This window comes from Charadrius vociferus, unplaced genomic scaffold (genome assembly GCF_000708025.1).
Source record: "Charadrius vociferus isolate BGI_N301 unplaced genomic scaffold, ASM70802v2 scaffold355, whole genome shotgun sequence".
In the NCBI taxonomy this organism is placed as follows: domain Eukaryota; kingdom Metazoa; phylum Chordata; class Aves; order Charadriiformes; family Charadriidae; genus Charadrius; species Charadrius vociferus.
The window spans coordinates 297,073-320,324 of record NW_009648451.1 but is presented as its reverse complement, the minus strand read 5'-3'; the positions used below and the strand labels follow the sequence as shown (position 1 = coordinate 320,324).

The window sequence follows — 23,252 nt, the reverse complement described above, 5'->3', positions numbered from 1 at the left end:
AAGTTTATTTGTGCCTGTTCTGTATTGCTCCGGGTGTGCCCGGGCAGCAGCGGAAGGGAAGCACGCAGTGCTCGAGGATGCTCACGGGCTCATCTGGGTACCAGCCCTGCCACAGCAAGAGCACAGAGCTCGTTTTAGGACTGCAACGGAGAGCGATGGTCCCCAAACACTGCTGTGCCTGGCCTCAAAGGTATTCACCGTGGGGGTGATTTCTGAGACGGCGCAACCGGAAAGCGCTCGGACCCAGCAGCCGGGGGTGTAAGGACCTGCATGAAGCACACGTGCCAGCTTGCTCTTCCTCTCGCCCGGGTTGGGAAGGGCTGGCAGGGCTTGCAGCTTTCCCAGCTCTGGGCTCTCTGGTGTTATTTATTGTGTCCCCAAGAGCTGTCAGCAGCAACCGGTGCCCTCCATTTCGATCACCTGCATGGATGTTGGATGCTCCCCAGTGCTGTGCACAGCCCATCTGCTGCAAGAGGATGATTGCGGGCATCCAGGCTGCTGCGGTGACACAAATCCATTGATATTTTTAATCCTCACCATGAAAAGGAGCCGTTTTCTCCCCAAATAGCAGGGTGGTGGCAGGTGGTCCATCCAGGGTGGCAACTCCCAGTCCCCGAGCCAGAAAGATGCTGCAGAGCTGTGCCCTGAGGCTGGGAGGAGGCGAGGGGCGGTGTCACGCCAGGGATGTGAAACCCATGAGTGTTTTATTCTGCAGAGCGGATGCACGTGGGAATGGCAACCCCCCCTCCTTGATGGCGAGTTAAGTGATTAGATGAGACAAGACATGTTTGTTTATCAAAATACTAATCGGTGCCAAGGGGATGGGGTGTGTTTTGGGGAGTGGGTGAGGCGGCGTGGCAGGGCGTGGGTAACTGCGAGTGATGGGGACTGCAAACACAGCTGTGTGTGCCTGATACCTGGAACTCACCGTGGCTGGGAGTCCCTGCCTCGGATTGCTGCCAGAGATGTGGTACCCTTTATTAATCTGCAGAGATAATTGTAGTTTTAATGTTACCAGCGGGGGAGTTCGCATGAGGCAGAGAGGCATTCCTAGAAGACCTCAGCAGGTACCATCCCGGAGGCATCCAACGTGACTCAGCGTCTTCACTCATGTTTTTCTAAAGTAGGTCTCAAATTGGTGCCGATTTTAAAAACTAGGAGGCGATTTGAGGATAGGGATGTTGGGAAGTGATCCCAGGAGGTGATTCGAAGCTGTGGAAAGCGGTTTGAGCCGTGATCAGCTGCGACTGTTCCTGCCAAAGGTGGTTTGGGAGCAGGGCTGCTGCCGACCCTGCGGTGCGTGGGCATCTCATGGCCCTGCCCTCAGCGTTGGACTGGGCTGGTTTCACCGATGAGGGTGCAGGAAAGTGCCGCACATGCATAAAAGCTGGGGAAATGCTTCATACTGGGAAATGTGAGCATGTATTGCTTTATTAGGGGGGCGGTGGTGGGTATCCAGTGGTGCTTTAGTCCAGCAAACAGCCCACATCTAGAAGCTGATGCCAGATGCGTGCTGTCCAGAGCGAGGCACAGGTACATCTGGATATTTAGTTATTTTCGAGCTGCTTTTAACCACTGGAACAAAAACTCACAGACAATGGCCTCATCCTTATCTCAGCATCCTGGGTCCAGACCACTGTTAGCCCTGAGAGGGAGACTGAGCTTGATGAAAGTGCGTTCAGCCGTGAGTATTGAGAGAAGCAGATAAGATTAACAAGCTGCAATGCTTGGGAGTCCCGTACTCCAGCAGAAATCTTCCAGAGCAGACACTTCTAATGGGGCTTCAGGGGGCTGGAGGAGGATGATGCAGAGCAGGTCAGAGTGGACCTCTGCCATGTCTAACCTGGTTGCCACCTCCCTGCCCCACAGCAGCCAGACCCATTCAGAGGAGTGGTGCGTGGAATCCCATCATCATCAGCAGCATCTGTCTCCAGACCCCACAGCCAGACCCAGCGGCTGCAGCGCTACACCAGCCAACAAGCAGGTGTGGATAGAACCTCTGCAGATACAAAGCAGATGCCAAACAGCATTTTTACGTACTTGCTTGTAAAAATCATCCATCGGTTCTACCTGCTGTGGGGCAGAGATGTGGGAACCAGGTGAGGCATGGCCCCGATCCGTGCTGGCTTCTGTGTTGTCCTCCTCTAGCTGCATGAAGCCCCATTAGAAGGGACTGCTCCAAAAGAGTGGTTTCTCCTGGAGTATGGGACTGAAATGATAGTGCTGCAGCCTCTTGTTGCTGAGGATAGCCCTCATTTTGTCTTGTCCTGTTGATCTGAATGGAGTAATTTATAAGGACATTTTCCATGAATCAATAAATCCATGCTTGCTGCTGTGCCTGGGAGGTTTAATTTGCTCTAGATACTGCGCCGAGTATCTCTGTCCTGAGTTGCACTGCAAAGTCCTGCTTTTTGGGAGAGGATGGGGATACAGCTTGATCCCCCAGGGACATGCTGCAGGCGGCTGATGGTGCCGGGTCTGTCTTAATTGTGCCTCTCCCAACGTGGGCTAAAGAGGTTAGGGAGGGTGTGAGTGCAATAGTTTCTCCAGGAATGTGTGTGGAGCTTGAGGAATCTGTCCCTTGTGCCTTAGAATTCCTGATGTTAGAGGGCTTGGGGAAACTGAAGCCAAAAATTAAAGAAGGGGAGGGAGCGTTGGCCTTTGGAGGGAGGCCACGGTGTGGAAATCTCAGTTACAGGTAGGTTTCCCTTACGGATAGCTGCATGGTGTTTCCTGTTGAGAGGAACTGGAAAATTCCTGTTGTACCACGCCACCTCCCCTTCCAAACACTGCTTTTGTGAGCCAGGGAACACACATCTTCTGAAAGCAATGCACGTGTGTTGAAGAAGCCCACCCTGGGATCCACCTGAAAAAAGAGGGTTCAAAACCACAGCCTTTCTACACACAGAGAAGTCAAAGAAAACCGTGAGATCCCCGATCCTGAGCTTGTTTTCCTTCCTTTGTCCAAGCACCATGGTCTGGCAGCACTGGAGCATTGGTTGTGGGTGACCTCATCCTGTTACCAAGCCCCTGGAGGGGACCTTGCTTTCTGCTGCAGATCGTGGGTTTTGGCTAGTTTCTGACTTGTTCTCGTGGCACGATGGGTGTTTTGGGGACCTCTAAGCTGATGGGGCATGGACTGGGGTCAGTCGTCCCTGTGGGCACCTGGAGGCCACCTCTCCATCCCATTCCACCTGCTCAGCTGAGCACCCAGGGACCCCTCTGCTTCTCCTCCAGAATGGCTCTGGGACCGTTTTGCAGCTCTTGGAGGTCAGAGCTCATGCTGGGGAATCCAGAAATGTTTGTAGAGCCAAACCACGCCACGGCAAGCGGGTGTGTGCCTGGTCTCTGCTTCTCATTTCCTTCATCGCTGCAGAGAGCAGCTGAGCTGCACACGGGGTTTCGGCGGGGTGTCCCCTCTTTTGTTCCTATATATGAGAAAAATCTGTGCATGTGTTTATGTTTAAAAAAAAAATTAATATATTTTTAACATAGCTAGCTGTGAGCTATGCTGCTTGAGACTGGTCCGGTTGGGCGAAGGAGGGATGTTGCTCGCCGCTGCCTACCTGTTTGCACTGGCAGCCATGTGATGGTCCTGCTGGTCTGGCTGTGCTTGCACTGGGGGGAAAAAACCAAGTATTTACAGGGAACTATCCCCAAATTGCTGAAACCCAGCTAGAAAGGCTCCCTTTATGTGAGCAGTTTTTAGAGTAAGTCTCGCAGCACCTGGTGAGACCCAGTTGCTGTTATGTGTATCACATCCTGGCCCAGACCTTCCCATGTGTGTCTGTCATGTGTTTTCTGTCCCTGTTTTCCCACATGCTTGCTGGTATGTTGGGATAAAACCAATGCATCTTCTGGTGACAGAGCTGTATGTGGGCTTACTGCGTGCCACGCTGCTGCCCATCCTCTGGGACGACGAATGCAAGGTCAAAGCGTTGTCGTGCCAACAGCAAACTGGAGCAGCTGTATAAAGTTGTCATTTTAAATAATTGCCAGGATGGTTTCTCCTCCCTTTTCCTCCACCTCGGTCCCCATGTTCTTCCCCAGCACCGTGTCTTTCCCCACCCACCACCCGGGGGATGGCTGGATCTGTTCAGGATTTATGTTAAAAGGGAAATTTTATGTACGTAATTAAAACGCTGTATTGCTGGGTAGAAATGGGATTTGGTGCTTACTGCTGTGACTCTTTCTCATGCGTGAGGGTGAACTGATTGATTACTGAGGTTTGAGATTAAATATTCCCCTGAGCTCTGCTGGCATTTAATGTGGAGGGGGAGGGCAGAGAGAAGGGGGGGGGGAGGAAAACAATGGTTTTCCTTCAAGGCAAGGAGACCAGGGGAATGCCTACTGAGCACATCCCCTTGTCTTGCTCTGTGCACCGTCTGCTCTAACGGAGGCTCCCAACGCTGGTTTCATGGATTACGATAAAGCAGGTGCCTTACTCTGTGTCTACAATGGTGGGTGAGCTGCTTTGCCAGTTCCTCTTACTGCTAGGTCAAGCATCCCATTGTGTCCTGTCCCATCCCCGTGGCTCAGCTGCATCCTCACCTCCCTGCATCCTCCCCACTTGGGTCCCTCCAAGCCTGGCAGTAGGGCAGACCTGCATCCCCTCCTTTCTGCCTTGGAGCATGCCTTCTTTATTTCCTTTCCTTACAAGAAAGAAAAAAAAAAACCAAACCAAAACAAAACCAAAAACAACCTCTCTTTTTGGTTTCGATGGGAGGGGAGGAGAAACCCCCGACACGCCGCTCCTCAAGCAGGCGGTAGGAGCCTCGCTGTGCTGGCGCAGGTTGGAGACACCCGCCTTCGCCCACTTTCCTTGAAGTCTAATTTTAGCTGAAGGCGACGGGATCCCTCCGGGGTATGGCGGAGATTTCCTATCAGCCTAGACCTTAAGAAACACGCACGCAAACAAAAACAACACAGAAGCACTTAGGTTTATTTGGGTGAATTCTTTTAAAAAAGGGTGTGACTTATATTTGCGAGCAGCCCTGGTGCACTCTGGCTTTGTTCTGCTGCAGTCGGGTATTTCAGGTCTTCCAAGATTTAATCAGAATAATTAGTTACTGTCTGTTTATACCTTCTGGTTTTGTTACAGGGTTTCCAAAGGGCGTATTTATCTTCCAGAGTGCTGCCTAAGTGTCGCTTAATCGTTGAGCATCTGATTTCCTCCAAGTTATCTGTCATGCTGCTTATGTAAGTAAATTAAAAAAAAAAAAAAAAAAAAAAAGGAGGGTGGGGATGGGGATGGTGGATTCTGCTTGGGGGGGTTTGTAAGGATTTTTCCTGATTGTCATGGGTTTAATTGTGAGTTGCCTTTGGTTCCCAGCCTGTCATGCGGTGATCAGAGGACTGCATGTTTGGATTGGCGCTTAACGACCCAGCCAGTTTAATGAGGTTGCTTTCAGCCAAGCCTTCATGTATACCCCACTAAACTGGCAAGAGCTGTATTACTCTGTGTCAATTCAGGAGGACAGAAAAAAAAAAAGACTTTACAGAAATAAAGGGCTCTTGCTTTCGCTTGTACAGTTATGCCTTTGACTCCTTAACCCAGTGGAATCCCTTATAAAAATCACAGCCCTGCCTGGAAATAACTTACTGCTGTAAGTTTGCCAGGATGGGAAATGGGGTGTTTTTCAGCCTGTATTTGCACGTTTGGTTTGGGAAGGGGGACCGATGATACACATATTTCCCATCTCTTTAACACGGGAGAGGAGAAAGACACACACAGTAAACACTGCAGAAGAGGATGGGATGGCTAGAAAGCATCACACTAGCAGCGGTTGGTGGGGGCTGGGTGCTGGGATGCTGGCTCATCAGCTGCCCTCGATCCCTCATTTATTGTGTCCAGTGTGCAAACCATGGGGGCAAGGGTTCAAGGTGCGTGGTGCTTCTGTGATGGGTTTAGATCCTTTTAAATCTATAAGCAGCCATTGCCATCAGCTCCTCTGCTCTCCCGTGTGATGAGGTCCAGAAATTTTCGAGGTCAGTAACTTTGTGTTATCCCTTCTCGGGATAACAGCTCAGCAGGGCTTTGCTCTCCTTCCCTGGGAGAAGCTTGTTAGAGAGAAGGAGCCAGGCTGAGGACAAGGTGGGACCATCAGGATCTGCAGGGCTTTGTTGGCTTCAGTAGACCCAGCGAAATGTGCTTGCATGGAGGCTAAGGTTGAAGTCCATCTCCTCTCTGCATTTGTTGAGGAGAGTAAAGACGAACCACTGCGTTGAGGCATGTGTTGGACTCTGTGCCACGGCAGACCTGAAGCTGAACAGGATTGCCACATCCCGTCCACCTCACCCAGCTCCCAAACTTTTTGTCGAGATGCTGGCAAATCCTCTGTTGCCTCTGGGACTGATGTCATGGCTGTCACAGCCAGCACCAGGTTGCCAGTGTCCCTCGCTCTTTCTGCTCTGGTGTGCATGGGGTGAAAAAAGTCTGATTTGATGGAGATATTCTTAAGGAAGGCTGTCGACCCGATTCTTTCCTTGATGTTCATCCAGCTGGAAAGCTGGTGGAGGTTCAGACGACACCTCCTGAAGCGCTGGGGATGTGCGATGTGCGGCGCAGCCATTGCTCTTGGCCGGCATGGCCCCTCCAGCCACAGCAAGGAGTGCTGGAGGGGGTGGCAGGTCTCTAATCCCTGTCCTCCCGGTACGTGCCTGCCTGCTTCCCTCAGCCTTTCACAGATCTGCTTGGTTTGGAAGAGGGAGAAGTGAAGCAGAGCTGCTGGGAGTTGAGGAGGGTGAAAGCACGGAGGGGAATGGAAGTGGGCAGTGCTGTGGAGGCAAATGCTGGGAGGAAAAGGAGATGACATTACTTTTTTGCCGGGTGCTTTAGAAGCTGCTTGGTTAAATGAAGCATTCTCTAGGGAGCCAAATCTGGCTTTTAAATAGCTTTGGAGGATGTGCATACTCTGTGATGCTCTCTTCTCCTTTCTGTAGTGGGAGTCACCTCCTGTCCCCATCTCTCTTTGAAGAATGTCCCCCATTAGAAGTCCACCTTGGGAAATGGGAGGTGCAGCTTGGTGGCCACGTGCTTTCAAAAAGCCCTTCCAGTTGACCCAAGCTCTTCATCACTCTGGATCACCCATCCATTGACTTCTCCCAGCCTGGCCGCTGCAAGCCTTGGCCATCAGGACTGACCACAGGTCCCCTCTCCTGTGCTGGCCACTGCATGCCAGAGGGTTTGGTGCTCACCACGTGGGGCTGGCTGGTCTGGGATGGACTGGTTGGTCTGTTGTCGCCTCTCTTTGAGCATCCCACATAAGGCAGAGCTGATGCCCCTTTGGCTTTCTTATGCTTTTTCAGGGCTGTGTGTTTCTTCTTTCCTTTCAGCTGCCTGAAATATTCCTCCAGGAAATTGGAAGATGATTTTTTTCCTGGAATATCTTATTTCCCTGGTTGTCCCTTGGCACAGAACTGACGGTTCTTTGTGCGCTTGAGCATGCTGCTACCTGGTAAAGGAAACTTGTAGAATTTAGTTTTATTTAATTCCTGTAGAAAATGAAGGTATTTCAAGCTGTTTCGTCTTCCTGGGCCCCAGAATAACACAACCCTGTGGTGGAGGATGCCAAAGGTAGACACAAATCCTAGGGATGGGGATGCAAAGAATGTTTGCTATCCAAAAAACTTTATCTCAGTTAAGGATAGGGAATATTCCCCCACACCATAGCCACCCTTGGGGGGACAGGCTGTGTCCTTCCATGCAAGCAGACCATGTCCACCGGGTGCCACTGAGATGCCAGCCCAGGCACGGTGCCCCAAGGACTGGGGCTGCTTCCCTGCTCTCGCCCTCTGCCATGTGCCCACCAGCCACTTCCAGACGTGGCAGGGGAGAAGGTTTGGAAGGAGCACACCCCGCTTTCCTCGTAAAACTCCAAACAAGAGGCTTGGCCTGGTTTAGATTTTAAAAATAACTTGCACATTTGGAAGCTAAAGTTTCAGAAGGGCTCCGAATAGGATAATGGCTTTGATCGTGGCAGTCCGAGATCAAGGGAGGGCTTTTTAGGTTTGCTGGATCAGCTGGAAAATATATTGTACTGTCTAGACTTTATCATCCTCGAGCAAGTCTTTTTTTTTCAACTCTACAAAAAGTCTAATCAAAAGCCCATGTACAGTTGATAGGAGGGCTCCTTCGGAAAGGAGCCTGCTCTGGGTTTTGATTGTGTCCAGAAGCAAGTTGAAAGAGGTGGAGATCAGCTTTGGACTACGAAGGACCTCTGAAACTTCGCTTTACAGGAGCTGCCATTTCTGATGAGGCCGTTGGCGTGGGTGGAAGCTGTTGTATCAGCAGTGGGGTGAGGAGGCTGGGGACAGGGACCTGCCATGTGCCAGTCCCCTGCTCCCCAGAGAGGTCAGTTCTTGCAGCTGAGCATGCTGAGACTTTTGCTGCTCGCCCTTTGGCTGCTACAGTTGGGGTCAGCTGCGGAGACCAGCATGTCCCACAATTGTCTCACTTTTGGCTGTGTAATAACGGCAAACGTATACATTCGTTGGTGTTTGGACAGAACTTCAGCATTTCTTGCTGAAGTGTAGAAAATGTACGGTTTTCTCTCTTTACTTTCCATAACTGTTGGTTTTTTTTAATGTTATTTTCCATAATTCCAAAGGATTAGAGGGAGTGGAGTGATTTCCTAAGGTGCTTGGAATAAAATCAAAAGCCTGCTGTGAAGGTGAGGACATCTGGCCACGTGCATTCACTGAGTCTCTCTTCCTGAAAGCTCATGTAACCATTGAGCTCTGTCACGTTGGAAGATGCCCCACTTAGAAAGTAGAGGCAGTTTTTTTTGAAACGCTGTGTTTACTGCACAAGGGTCTTGGGTGTGTTTTGGCAGGTGTGTTGTTGGAAGTCATCACTAGCCATCTCCATGGCACGTGCTCCAACACACCATGATACTGCACTCAAGTAATGGCACGGGCTGCAACCATAGCCTGAGGCTTTCGTGGAATCGCAGCCTAGCTGTGAAAGCTTCAGTTGGAAGCTTTGGAAAACATTTGGAAATGTTTTGGAAAACATTTGGATCGAGGATGTTGTAGCTCCATGTCTGCTTGTTTTCCTTTGCTTTGTCCTTGAGAGAGGGAACTGCTGTTGGGTTTCTGTTTTTCCTTTCCATCAATTACTCTTTTAGACTTATTTCCAGGGATGAATCAGAGCAAATGCCATTGTATAAACAGTTTGTGGTGTAAAATGGTATTAAAATTGGGCTGGAAGGGATCTCGAGAGGTTACCTTGTCCCCAAGGCAGCGTCAGCTGAATCCATGCATCAAACTGGGAGGCGATTGTGTTTGCTGGCTGTTGTTTTCTCGTAAATTATCTAAGGACCAAAGGCAAAAATCTACCAAATAATGCTGTCAGTACGTATGCATAAGCCTCCTTCTGTTTATTCAAATCATTTGCTAAGTAAGTGTTGAAAATTAATGATCGGTTTGTTCCCAGACTATTCAAAGTAATATTCCAGAGTAACCTTTTCCACCTTGGCATTTGCCAAAATGCTGCAGCTTTCATGAATGAGATGCATTTACCCATAGTCTGTATTTGATGTGGAGCCATCTCTGTTTTGCCCCATTTCTTAGACAACCAGACCCCAGAAGTCTCACTGGGACAAAAAGCAGTTTTTGCTTTGTTTCTTGTGAACTAGACATGACTTTTCAGTTCTCCAGGTGGTCCCCACTTGAGCTGGAGGGGCAGCAATAGAAAGCCCCCAGACCCACCCTAACAACATGGGGTAGTTTGGGATGCTGCAACGCCAGCCTGGTGGAAATTAACAGCAACCTCTCCCCTTAACATCTGCAGGTTTAGATAAAGCTGTGAGATCCTAGGCAGCGGTGGCAGAGGAGAAGTCTCGCTAGAAATCCTTGTCTGCTTTGAGATCGAGAGCCAGGAGATGACTTTTGATTAATTTCTCCTGCATCTTCCTCTGTCCCAGCTTTGGGTCTTGAGCGATGGATTGAAAAAGCTGTACTCAAGAGGACTAGCTTAGTCCTCTCGCCTTTTAAAGGTGCTGCAGAGCTCCAGCGGGTCTTTTTTCCTTGCTTACAGCTCCCCATTTGTGTGATGAAAGGTTTTGAAAGAGGTTCACCTGTAGCCAGCTGGATGTTCGCATGCTCTCCAGCCAGTGTTGCATTGGTATTAGCATCCACACAGCCCAGACAGCGACTGATTTTTTCATCATCTGGTTCTTTCCCCAACCAGTTTATAGTAGGTGATAGCAAAATTCATCCATCTTTGGCCGTGAGGCAGGCTTGGTGAGACACCCACCCCCCAGCCCATCTGTATGCTTAAAGTCAAGATGACTGGCATTAGTGATATTGTTTGGCCAAATGTATGCAGAGATATCACGGCTTAGATTTGTTACAGATGGCTTTCTGGATATAGTCTAAGGCATTCTGCCAGCCAATTTTAGATCTGTGTAAAAGTGATTGGCATCCCTATAAATAAAGTTGCTGGGGTTATAAATCTAAATATACTTATTCATTAAATTATTTTTACATCTCAAGTGGGTTGCCATCTTGGTTTATCATAAGCAAACCATGTTTTTCGCATGTGTTATCCACAGCTCCAGAAATGCAGCTTCTGAGGCTTTGAAATATTTTTTTCCCTTGGAAATACATGTGTGTGAACTATCCATGAGTCTCTGTGCCATGGTGGGATGGGAGGTCTTTTTCACTGGGACCTCTTCGCAGTCATCACTGGGAATGACCCTCTTCCAGACACTGTTGTAGACAGACCTCCAGAGGCAGTAGTGGCTGTATATATGGGAATGTGAACTCTTTCTGGGTTTTGGCTCACAAATGAATATGACTTTGGCGTATGTAGTCCCTGTGGCCAGGTGAATACTCTGTGTGGCGCCTTTGGTGCTGGGAAGGACTCCCTGACTAGCATCTCCATCCATAGAATCATAGAATCGCTAAGGTTGGAAGGGACCCTTTAAGATCATCAAGTCCAACCATCAACCTACCCTGACAAAACCACCTCTAAACCATGTCCCTAAGCACCACATCTACCCTTTTTTTAAACAGCTCCAGGGATGGCGAATCCACCTGGGCAGCCTATTCCAATGTCCTCAGGCAGGGAGTCTTACAAAGGGTTTTTTCCCTCTGCATCGTGCGCTGGACTGCATGGGAAAGGGGGTCTTTCCACCTCATTTAACCATCCCTGCTGTCATTTCGGCTACAGAACCAAGGAAAAAGGTCCCCCAGACCAGCTCCGGGTGCTGCCATGAGCTGAGGAGGTGCCGAGCCGGAGGGAGAACCTGGCCAGTCGCCCACGCAGCCGGGCAGCGATGCAGGCACTGGTAAATCTGGCTTGGTCTTTGAACAGGCTTATGAAAACACTGCGAGCTGCAGCCTCCAGTTTCTTTGGGTTTGTTTTCCTTCTCCTTTCAAAGCATTTGAATATTCATTCAGTAGATGATGAAGCATAGAGCACATGTCTCTGAGAGGCAGAATATCAACCGCCTCGCTCTCCTCGGTAATAATGCGCATCATTGAAAGTTAACCTATGATTTTAGCTTAGTTTCCTAATGAAAGGAAGCTTTAAAATTGGTCTGTCCCTCTGCTCCTCCTCCCCCATCACTGATAATTCATCAAGTCCATTGGCTGGTTTTCTCCTCTCTTCCAAATTGATTTTCATCTCAAATATGTGGAGCTGCTACGAGTTTTTTCAAAACAGGCATCAGGTTAGAAGGATGTTGTGGAGGTTTTTTATTAAGGGAGGAGATGCAATGAAAACTCAGTTTGTACGAGACACCAGGGAATACACATAAATATTATGAACATCCAAGCCATAAAGAGTGCTTTAGTAGGATTTACCATGTTACGAGACACCAGAGAGCCCACACTGCAGGACTCTGCACAGACACGTACGTGTTGCAGGGGGGGGATGTTCGCCTATGTGAATTCTCTGATGTCTAATAAATGTAAGTTCATCCTGCAGCCTTCATATAAATGCAGCTTATATTGCTTACATTCACGGTGGGAAATCTCCTCTTCGTTAGCGTTGGTATTCCTGGTGCTGCTTACCCCACCACGTGTAGTTTCTGTAGTGTAGCAGGGTCAACACAATCTTGTAGGGTCTTCAGAGGCTGGTACCAACATTTGTGTGTCTTCACCCTTTGCTGGAGCTGGTTGCAGGTCTACGTGCCATTTGGCGTTGGGGCAGGGGAGGACAAGCTGCTGGGATTTGGCATCTTGAAGGTTGGAGCTGGACAACAATGTTGAAAACCTCACTGTCTTCCACCGCTGGAAAGCTTGGTGTAGCAGATGAGCAGAAACGGAGAGGAGGACCTGTCAAGCACGAGTGGTGGGTCCTTGTGTTGCTGCCTCAGGGTTATTTCTAGTGCACGGTGACTGAGTTGTAGCTACATGGTGGAGGTGAAAGGTTGGCATCTGGGTTGTATCCTGGAGTTACCAGGAGTGGCATATGGCTTGGACAGACCAACTGTATTGGGCAAAGTATTTGACAAACTTAGAAGTGAAATGAATCACCTTGTCTGGTGCAGGTAAGGGCGGAGATGACCTTGGCTGTGGCATGAGCCCTGCTATGTGGCTGGTGCCAGCAAACAGGGAGATGGTCACCTCCACGAATGACATTCCCATGGTCCTTGTGTCCTGCTGCAAACCCTGATGCTTGGCGTTAACCCCTTCCTCCCCAAACCAGCAAACAGCTCCTGCTTGGCATGTGTTACCTAGGCTCTGGAGGTCCTAGTGTGGGTGCCCAGAGCATCCATAAGGTAGTCTGGAGGTTATGGTTTGACCAACTATGCTTGGAGCTGCTGGGAGCCAGCTGCTGGTAGATGGGTCCTATGTGGGTGTGTGAGATCCTTGCATCACCTTACGTCTCACGGGGGTAAGGGAGAGACCTCGAAAGGCCAGCCACCTACTTCCCTGCAGGGATACGATGGGGAGTGAGCAGTACTCAATGTTCATTGTGTTCTTGGTGAGCTGCCAAATGTGTATCTGTCTGGCTTTTACTGGTAGGTGTCAATACTTTTTTCCATGCCTGGTTTTTGTTCTCTGCTTTACATCAGAGCTTATATTCTTCGCAGCTTTGGGTTTTGTTTTCATGGTTTCTTTTTTTTTTTTTCTTCCCATTTAATACCTTAGTAAGAACACAGCTGAAGTACTGGGAGCCCAAACTAAACCTGTCTATTACGCATTACCCGATTAGACGCCATGGTAATAAGCATTTGAATCTAAACCTAGATTAGGCAGGGAGCAGTCTGGGACTGGATTTGCATAGCACGCATTCCTTCTCCATATGACGTGTTGGTAAATCTACTGAAAGTGAATTTATAAAGCACCAGCGTGCTTCAAGTGCTCCTGTTGATGCATGGGTTGCTCCCCCCACGAGGCACTCAGCTGGGCAAAAAATGCCTGTGATTGCCTGGAGGATGCTTTTTCTCCCCTCCTCCTGCTCTCACAGCTCCTGTTGCAGTCAGTGGAGACGGGTAGCTCTTGCCAGCTCTAAAAACCTGCATTAATGGGGCTTTGAAAGTTTTTGTCTGTAGAGGGAGTTATCTCAGGGTGTTTTCCTGTGGCATCTCCGGTGGTAACGGAGTGAATCTGGAGTTTTCAGGTACCTAAATTCAATGTGCAGTTTCTTAAAGCTTTCACTGCAGTGTTACAGGTCTTGTGCTGGAAAATGCTGTGAAGATTTGTTAGCCAAAAGCTATTTAATTTCTTTCCCCTGTGGACAGTCACAAGATTGTGGATGATCTTGAGGTCACTCTCTCTTTGAGGTATTTCATTAGACTGTTTAGGGCATCCTAACTGCAGTTTTAATTTGGAGCAATGAACTACCGAGGTTAGACACGGAGGGAAATGTTTTTCAAGGTTTAGGCCAGTGGCTAGGCAGCAAATTTGCAGGCTCTCCGTTGTAGGGAGGGCTTTGAGATGGAGATTCTGGGTGTTGGAGGTTCTGGATGGTCTTGTTCCGTTGCAGGGAGGGTTTGACATGGATATGCTTGTGCGAAGAGCGAAGCAGAAAACAGCCTTATCCAGCCCATTCTCGTGGTGACCTCCATCTCATGGCGAAGCATTCAGCAGCGATACCTTTGTGTGTCTGAGCAGAGATGCTCTGATGTCGCTGCAGCCCCTGAGCTGGAAAGCATCATCCCCGCTGGCTTTGCTTTGTTGTTGTTAGGGCCCTCCTTGGCAACTTCAGGAGCCCGCTGAACATGACTCGCTCCACTTGAAGCATTTGCTTGGCCAGCTTGTGACCCTCATAGCGTGGGCACAAGGAAGTGTGAATCGAGGAATAAGGCGCAGCTCACTGGGTTTCAAGCTTGGTTAGACCTGCTGGTCCCCACGTCATTATCAATGGTGTTGTCTGGGCCGTGTTGAAGGATCTGGTAAGCTGGTTAATGGAAAGCTGCAGCCCCGAGTGGCTCTTCTCGGTCATGACCGCTGCTGCTAGAGCTGTTTCAGCTTCAAAGCTGCTAAAGGAATGGGTGGGTGTTTTTGGGTGTCGGGGATGCACTTTCTCACTGGAGAACTGAGCAGACCTGGTGTCAGTCAAATACATCACCCTGAAGCCAGGAAAGGAGGTGAACTTTGAAGGAATGTCACGAAGGTGCTGATCACCAGCGGTACCGTGATGCCTTGCCCAGGTAGCAGATGTGAAGACCTCTGCAAGACCCTGCCACCACCAGAACTTTACCTCGAAGAGGTAAAGTTCTCCATTGCTTTGGATTGTGAGTAAACCAGACTGGTGTCAATGGGGAGAAGTATTCTCATTTTACTGGCCAGAGTGGTGGACTCCAACCACAAGAAGTCATCTGCAAGGAGTTGTGAGCTCGGAAAGGGCCAGGAACATCGAGGACTGTTTCAAAGACTCGGGAAGGCGAATGAAGTGATGGTGTTGAACCATAGAGCATCTCTACAGAGATCACAGTGGGCGCACGGAAGGGAGCTGGTGGATGGGAGAGGGCAGAGCGCGGTGCTGTACCCCAACAGAAATGGGTGACATTGTGGCTTTCTGAGCCTGTGTTGTGGCTGTGGTGGCCGCTGGGAAGGTACGTCTGTGCTTGTGGGTGTGTCTGGAGTGTGGCTAGTCCCAAATATATGAACACCCAGACTGTCCTCCTGCAGCAGATGAGATTAAATTAAAAGCTTCAAATACAGTTATGTTCTCTCAGGGTGTCTGAGCCTCTCGGGATCCCCTTGGGTCACTTTTTCAGGCAATTCTTTGCAATTGTGAGGCTGGGTATGTGTTGTGTTTTTTTTTTTCTTTAATGAAAAGGGAGATCATTGTATAAATATCTGCAGGGATGGGAAGCTTGTATTGCAATCTGTGGTGGGTGCAGTGTGAAAACCTGCAAAGAAGAGAAATCCACTTCTGTTTGTAGCTCTGGCAGGGAGGTGGCTGCTGTTGCTGTGATACTGCACCTTTGAGGGGGGGGTTTCCTCACTGGAGTGTTTGCTCCAGTGGGGTAGAGAGGCTATTTTTTGAAGTAGCATATAGAGATGGAGGAAGGCAGGATGCCTGAAGCATTAGCGATGCTACAGATGCTCTGTTTGGACTTCAAAGTTTCTGAGAAAAAACAGATTTGGTTAAATCAATGTGCACAAAAAAATCCTGTGCATGTACTCGTTGTGTTTAAATTTGGTTTGTATCGATGCTGCTGATCCTGATACTTTCCTGAATTAAGCAGTAAAATAGCCTCTATTGATTTTTTTTAAATGTGTCCCCTTGGGATCTGCACCGGACGGACTTTCCCCTCTGGAAGCTCCTGGCAGGCAGAGGCACCTTCCTTTAGTCCGTTGATGGCAGTGGTGGGTCAGCCAACTTCGGAGTGACCCCTTCCTTGCTCCCTGCCATCAGTGGGAGGCAGGATAGTTAGGCAATTAAAATGGTGTGCCTCCTTTAAGGCAGGTCCTCCAAATTGCTGGGGATGGGTTTGAGCAGCTCTCCTGGGAAAGCCACATCCCACTCTCTTGCAGCTCCATCCTGGTCAAAGAAGAGCTTCTGCCATAAGCTACATTGTGTTGCATCTGCATAAAAAAAATATAATCAAGCCTTCCAATTAGTCTTCCCTGCTGTGCTTGGCTGCTTTTCTTTTATTATGTTTAAATGTAAACAGTCTTTTAGTGTAATGTGATAAAAATTGCTGCTTTTTCCCAGGCTGGGTGAGAGCAGGCATAGTGTTCAAGCTGTTGGGATTGCATTGTGTGTGATGCAAGCTCACGTATATTTTTCAGTGTTCATCTGCTGAAGCACAGGGAGGTATTAGTGTTGCACTGGAAGGAAATTGGCCAGCGGGCCAGTTCTGCCATCAGATGTATTTATCAAGGAATTCTGAACCCCAGGTTTGTACTTTAGGGGGAAAAATCACTCTGGATTAACATCAGGATTTAAAAATCTTTAAAGGGAAAGCAGCATTGCAGATGGGTAGGCCAGCTGAGAGATCTGACAAATATGTTTTGTTTGCTTTGGGCACTTTCTAGACTACAAGTTTAATGATATCTTGAAGTTTAATAATACCTACCTATCAGGGTCCCTGTTAGGAAGGACTCCTATTTACAGCAGCCTCCACCCAGTTTCCATTTTGGAAGGGAAAACCCAGCTTGCTGCACACCACAAGCTGCATGAACACCAGTAGTTCCAGTACGCTCACCTTAAGCATGGGTAATCCTAAAAATCTCCAAACAACTCAAAACTAGCCCATCGGGACTCAGTCGGTAGCTCCTCGTTGCCTTGCTGTGGTGGTGGCCCCAATGGTGGATATTGCTGTACTGATGGACTGGAAGCATCTGCCGCTGAGCAACTTGGAAACTCCAGTTTGCGTAGCCAAATTAATTAAGAGTCTAAGAGAGGAAAAACCTGCCTGCCTTCCCCTTCAGTTTTACACTCGGAGAGCCTGTCTCACCCCGGGGATTACTGCTGAAATGGGGAGCAGTGAAATGGAAAGCTCAGCAGTGAGGCTTTGCATACGATAAATCAAAGTCAGAGCCCAAATATTCACTGGAGGAGCAGGGCTTGAGGCTGGGGGTGGCAGGGGTGAGGGAGGAATTAAAATAAAGGAAAGCTTTTATTGAACTATTGTTCTCCAGGAAAAGGCTAATTGGCAAACAAATATCCTACTCCAGTGGGAAATGCAGCTCCTCTCTCCCTGCTTGCCAGGCTGTTGAGTATTTTATTGACAAAAGCTTTGCATCATCAAAGGGAGTAGTCAGAGCTGGGAGTGATTTCGGAAATGAAGCGACTTAAATCCACGTCCTTTTGGATGGAGAGGGAAATATCAAGAGGGGAGGTCTCCTTCCAGCGGCTGGGCTGGGAGGTGGGCCCAGTGCCTGTCTGTCAGGAGGTTTCTGATCACTGAAGCTGCTTTTCCTCGCTAATTATATGTAACTTATGATACACTGGGGTGGGCTTCGCAGCTCTCTATTGTCAGCCTCCTGGAGGTGTCTTGTGCTTTGCATGAGTGTTTTTCCCCAGTTGGGTCCAAAACGAGTGATGGAAAGGGAGTGGGCCTGGATGTTGGGTTGTGCTTGTGCTGCGTGATGAAGATGAAGCCGGGATAGAGGAGGATGGGATGGCCTCGGGATGGTCTGTGGAGCTTTGGCAGCCCCCTGAGCTGCCCAGGGGTTCTTGCATCCCTCTCCTGACTGTTTTTGGCCTTAAGGGTTGCCTGGCCAAGGCTCGGCATTGCCCAGCACGGGCATCTGCAGTGCTGCAGGGCCGGTCGCCTGCAAAGGCTCCCTGAGAGACCAGGTTCAAATGGCAAAGAACAACTTTTGTGAGGGTCTTCTGTGCAAGGCTGCGGGCTTTCCGGAGAGCCCTGGGTCGGTGCTAATCCTTCCTGGCGCGTGACCTTGTTTCTGAAGGGGCCATCTCTGCCCCTTTGAGCCCCCTCACAATGCAGCACCAGCAGCTGCCACCGCCCCAAAACAAGAGCGGGGTGGGGGGAGCATGGGGAGGGACGGCCCCTCGCATCGCCTTTCCTGTCTGCCAGGTTTTTCTGTGCTGCCTTTTGAAGCCAGGCCAGGGCACAGGGAGGGCAGGACTCTCCAGCATCCTTCCTGGAGAGTCCCCCACCACCTCTGCCTCCCTCTGCCTTCCCAGGAAGTCTCTTGGGCTTAACCCACCTCCGACAAGCATTATGCCTGATTTTCAGGATGCAAAATCGTTCAGGGCGTTTAAGGAAGCAATATGTGACTTGAAAACTCTTTCTGCCTCCCACCGCCAACCCACCGTGCTTTTTGGTTTGCTTCTGGAAAAGAAGGACCACAAATCTGCCTGGCTGCTGGAAAGAAAAGCACGAGTGTGTTTGTAGAATTGGGTCGTTTAGCACCCTAGTGAGTATTAAGAAATATATATATATTTATATAGGTTCCCAAACTGGGTCTTGTCTGTGGTTCCATGCTTGTTGTCCTTGTTCCTGAAATAAATGGCATTTGCCGGAGCTGCTGGAGCTCCCGTAAGGAGCAGTCTGTAGTGGTTTAGAGGATCTGGCGCCAGCGCTCAGCTCGTCACCGATTAAGTTTACCCTTTTAGTGGAGAACTCGTGACCTCCTTCGGTGTTACTGCGCCGCTTGCTGTCTAGCTAACTGGGGAACTTCCAGCAAGGTTTCGTTTTTAATCTTCAAAAGCTAAACAAAGTTTTGCTCCAGCAACGTCTCTCCTGGTTGAATTCATCTGTGCACTGAGCTGTGCTCGTCTCTGCAACTGCAGGGGGGTAAAGGGCTGTGTGGGGATCCCCAGGGCAGCTCCTGCCATGGAGGATGGATGCTGCAAGCCCTCAGCATCTTGTCCTTGAACCCAAGTTTATCCCCATGTCCTGGGGCAGATACGGTCCTGCAACACACCGGCAGCCTTCCCGTGCTCCAGATTTTTGCTGGCTTGCCAAACCGAGCAGCGCTGCTCCGAGGATTGATTTCAGTTGGAGAGCGTTAAGACAGATCTCATCTCACCCTGCTGTGCGCCACGCTCTTCTCTCCGAAAACTAGATTGCAGAGTCAACAGCGTGTGTGCTTCCCTTGGCTTGCTTGCGCGCTGGAGAGGCAACTTCCAAGCTGAGCTGTGATATTCTTGCAGTGTGATGGAGGTGGTTGCTCTTTTTCCTAGTATCATCAACACCTCTAGATAGGAGAGCTCCATGCAGACACATGCGAAAAAATCTCTCCCAGCACTTTCATCGCTTGCAGTAGGTGTAAATTTTGGTTAGATGGAAAAAGGAGAGCTTTTTCTGTTGTGTTACAAATTTGTGTAACTATTTTTTTTCCTCACTGGTAAACATGCAAGTGTTTACTGGCTGTGGAATAAACTGGTTTGATTTTTCTTGGTGCACCCTGAATGTCACCATTGAGCCCCTGAAGCTTTTCTGCCCTTGAGTAAAGCAAAACGTTTTCTTGCGAGACAGCGGGCCCAGATGTATGCTTCAGGTTATGATGAAAGTCACAATAAAAGGAAAGAATACAAAGCGGAGGCAACACATTTTAGGTGAATGGCGGTGTTTTGATGGTGGTGTCAGATAGGGCTTTCCAGGAACAAGCTGAGAGCCTGCAACTGCAGCCAGCTCCTGCCACCATCCTTTGGGTACCGGGCAGCCTGAGCAAAATTGGGAGATGAAAAACCTTCTTTGTTGGGTTCATGAAGTATAATAGGATTTCTGGGAAGGAGGAGGAGGAGGAGGATCTGGGGTAATTCAGGATTTGACAGATGTATTTATAAATCCATGAAACCCAAGTCTTTGAGATTTGCTTACGCTGAGAATTACGGCTCTCGTGATTTAGCGATGAGTCAGGCTCGTCCTGCCAGCTGATCTTCCTGAGGCATTGCGGGAAGGGTCCTGTCCCCATCCCCTTTCATGGCCGCTGTGTCACAGGTGGATGGAGAGGGAAAAGGCAATCGTCAAACAGTTTAAAGACTTCTAGCCAAGTCTTTTGGCTTTTCCCCCCCTCCTGCCCATACATATGGATTTCCACCAAACACAAACATTCCCCTCCTGTACAGCCTGCGAGTGAAAACAGCTTTATGCTGGAGTAAGGGGGTTTTGGAAATTGGCATGGGAGCTTGTGGCCAAAAAGTCATCCTGGTTGCTTTTAACAGGAATGGCTGTACTGTGTACGCCGGCACCGCACTCAGCGTGGGGTCCATGCTGGAGGTGCTGGTGATAGGCTCAGGTCCTCTGGGCTTCTGCTTTGGAGGGAAGGTGGCTCCTGCTTAGGGGAAGGCAAGCCTGTTTACGAGCTTTTCATCTACACAAGGGCTCAATTTCAAAGCTTTTATTTTTAAAGTTAAATAATGCTTGGATCCCCTTCATTAAAAAGGGTTTATTTGCATCGGCTTTGGTGCAAATGTGAAGCAGAGCAGCACTTCTTACTCTTGAAAGGGATGAGTCTGAATGCTGCCTCCTGATTGGATTGGAGGGCTTGCAATCCCAAACCCGAGAAGTGGTCGGGTTAGCAGATGAGGCCAGGTGAGGCCAAGGGAGGGTGCTGGCTGTCCTGGGTCCATAAGGTGAAAAATTAAAACATGTCCAGGGAAGGCTTTGCTGTTTCTTAGGGGATGCCTCAAACGTACGGCTGGTCTGAAAAGTGCCATGGGAGCATCCAGCTTTTGTTGCCCTGGAGGCCTGGACTCAACTTACAGTAATCATCAGAAATCATGTAGAATTGTTTGTTTAAAAAAATGATACAAAGTAATTAGTGGGGGTTTGATGTGCACCCTGGCACTGCCCCATGTGCTGGGTGTTATATGCATGGGGAGAAGCACTAAGGGAAGGTGGGACAATCATAGGGTGCAATGTGTGGGATGCCAGATTTTCTGCCTTCTACATGCTGTACAAAGTGGTACAGGACAGCTGGCTGTAGCACTTGTTGGGGTGACAGTGTCTTCCAAAACTGCTTGCCAAGGCCAAGCACCTCTTGGCCACCGCCAGCCAAGGAGGTCACTTTGCAGCAGTGGAAGAGAGCCAGAAAATTTCTGTCGGCTGGGAGCATCCCCGGTTGAACCGAAACTCTGTGGGGTCAGGGGAGGCAAAGCTTGGCGTGGCCCAAGATGCCGAAATCGGTCAGGGCTCGGCAGAGACGGTCAGTGAGCGTTACTGCACTTGCACAAAAATATTCTCCCCTTGTGCAATGCCCTGAAATAAAGCTCCCTGTTGAGAAAGAGCTCGCTCGGGATCTTGCATCCTTGTTTGGGGAGGGGATGGGAGAGAAGCCAGGAAAACAACAAGCTAATATTCATATTTGAGGATTTAGCTCCTAGCTTCTGGGCGGGTTCAGAGGCGGGTGTGAAGGGGAGCATGCACGCTCCTTTGCATGTGTTTGTACCCTTGCTGTGGGTATTTTTAGGCTGCAGACCGCAATGCTGCAATACCGGTGCTGGCTTTAAACCAGCTTGTTTGGGCATCGGTCACAGACAGGCTTTGGCAGCACGTTGCTCCACGTGGGCTAATTTAGCTTGCTGAGGAAGCTGTTGAATATGCAAGCGGTAATTGCTGCTCTCCTTTCCTTAAAGCAAAGGCGGAAGCGACACCGGGGTCCAATTTTCTCATAATGACTGATTTCATTTAAGCACTGCTCAGGGCGATGTAGGCTTGTTGCTTTTTTTTAGGGCTGGGAAAAACAAGAAAGCTCATCTCTCTGTGCATCGCTGAGCTGCAGCCCATGGCCTCTGTCCTGCATAGGGACTCCGGTCGGTACTGGTGGCAATCATGGGATAAGCTCCTTTTCCTCCTTCTCCTCTCCCTGGCTTTTCAGGCTGATCCCATCACACACACATTTCCACCCTTGTTTCTGTGAAAGTGAAGTTGTTTGGGAATGATTCAGCCCCATCAATCCTTCCTTGGGATTTGGGGTTTGGCTAGAAGTTCCCTCAATGACCCTTCCCATCCTGTCTTCCCTGGCTCTGTACATACTAGGGCAATTAAACTTAATTTATTCTGGCCCGCTCAATAGTAAAGGCCAGAAGGCACCATTAGATCACAATCTGACTTAAATTTATTGATCTAATTAACGCTTAAAGGTATAAATGGGAGGTGGGAGCCGGACACTTAACATGTGGTGCTGCATGGCGCTGGTCCCTTCTGCTCTCCTTAATGCAAGCCAAGGGCTGTTGTTTTTTCTCCTTGAATAACTGATTTCTGTAGGATATACAGGGAAGGAGAAGGCTGTGTAGCTGGACTTTGTTCTGACGATGCAATCTGCGCTGTCTGCAGTTCCCCACAACCTGCCAGGGAGCCGTGTTTTGATTTTGATCCATCACATCAATGAATATTCATCAGCCTTCTGAAGATTTAATGCTTCTTGCCTGGTAGCTAACACGTTCTCTCTCTAACTTTTTTTAGCCTTGGTTGCTAATAACCTACAGCCCACTCAGCCTACACTATAGGGTGGTTTGGTTTTTTTAATTATTTGTAGATGAAAATGAGGAATCTCAATAGCTCCAGAGCTGGAAGCAGCTCAGAAATACCTTGTCTTGGTTCCTACATGACTGTCTGCTTTAAAACCGAAAATAAAATCTTGCCTTTTGGTCTGTCATTCAAATTCCTCGTAAAACATCGTCAGGAGTCTGTATCTCTGAAGGGCGGGTGTTGTTCTGATAAAAGCTTTCTGTATATTTTTGCAAGCCGGAGCCAGAGGTTGTACATAGCAGCAGGTTTCAAGGATGAGGTTGACATGGTGTTGAAAAGGGAATGGAAAACACCCTGTGGCAGAAGAGAACAGGGCCATTTGCTCTGGAATAGCTGCAGGAGCAGGATCAGGCCCTGCTCTGGGCACAGCATGGCCGTGCCCATGGACTGGGAATGACCAGGCAACTGAACTTTGCATAGCTGAGGATGTGCAGGTCAGGACAGAGCTCCTGTGCCAGGCACAAAGGCACCAGCATCTCCCTCTGCGCCCTACTCCTCATGGCTCTTCAAAACCTAAACCTGCAACATTTTCCTCTGTGTTGGAGGGGACAGAGGTCTGCGTGTCTTCGGGTTTTTTTTGTTTCCCTCCTTCCTTTAGGAAAGAAATTCCCCAGCAGGTCTGAAATCCCTCCTAACATGGAAGAGATGCCAGCAGGCTGCTAATGGATTTGCTGCGGTGCAGGCTGCCGGGGAGCCGTGATGAGAGAGTTTTCATGGCAGCTGAAATTCCTCCAGTGGCTGCATTTTTCTAAATCCAAGAAGCTAAATGTGAAATGAGATTTGGGGCTCTTCAGGAAGGGGGAACCCTCCAGCCTGAGCAGAGAGCAGTTGCACAGCCTGGGATTATCCCCCGTGAAGACCCAATAGCTGTTTCTCATCGATTGTGGTTCAGCA

General features: G+C 49.2%; 1 protein-coding gene across 1 annotated transcript in view; it reads left to right on the top strand.

Annotated features, from left to right (window-relative positions):
- Positions 1 to 5,101: 5,101 nt before the first annotated feature.
- Positions 5,102 to 23,252, top strand: part of DAAM1 (dishevelled associated activator of morphogenesis 1) — a 76,846-nt gene continuing 58,695 nt past the window's right edge. The window contains 1 exon segment of the mRNA XM_009885587.1: positions 5,102 to 5,199. The gene's annotated coding sequence lies outside the window, so the exon portion shown is untranslated.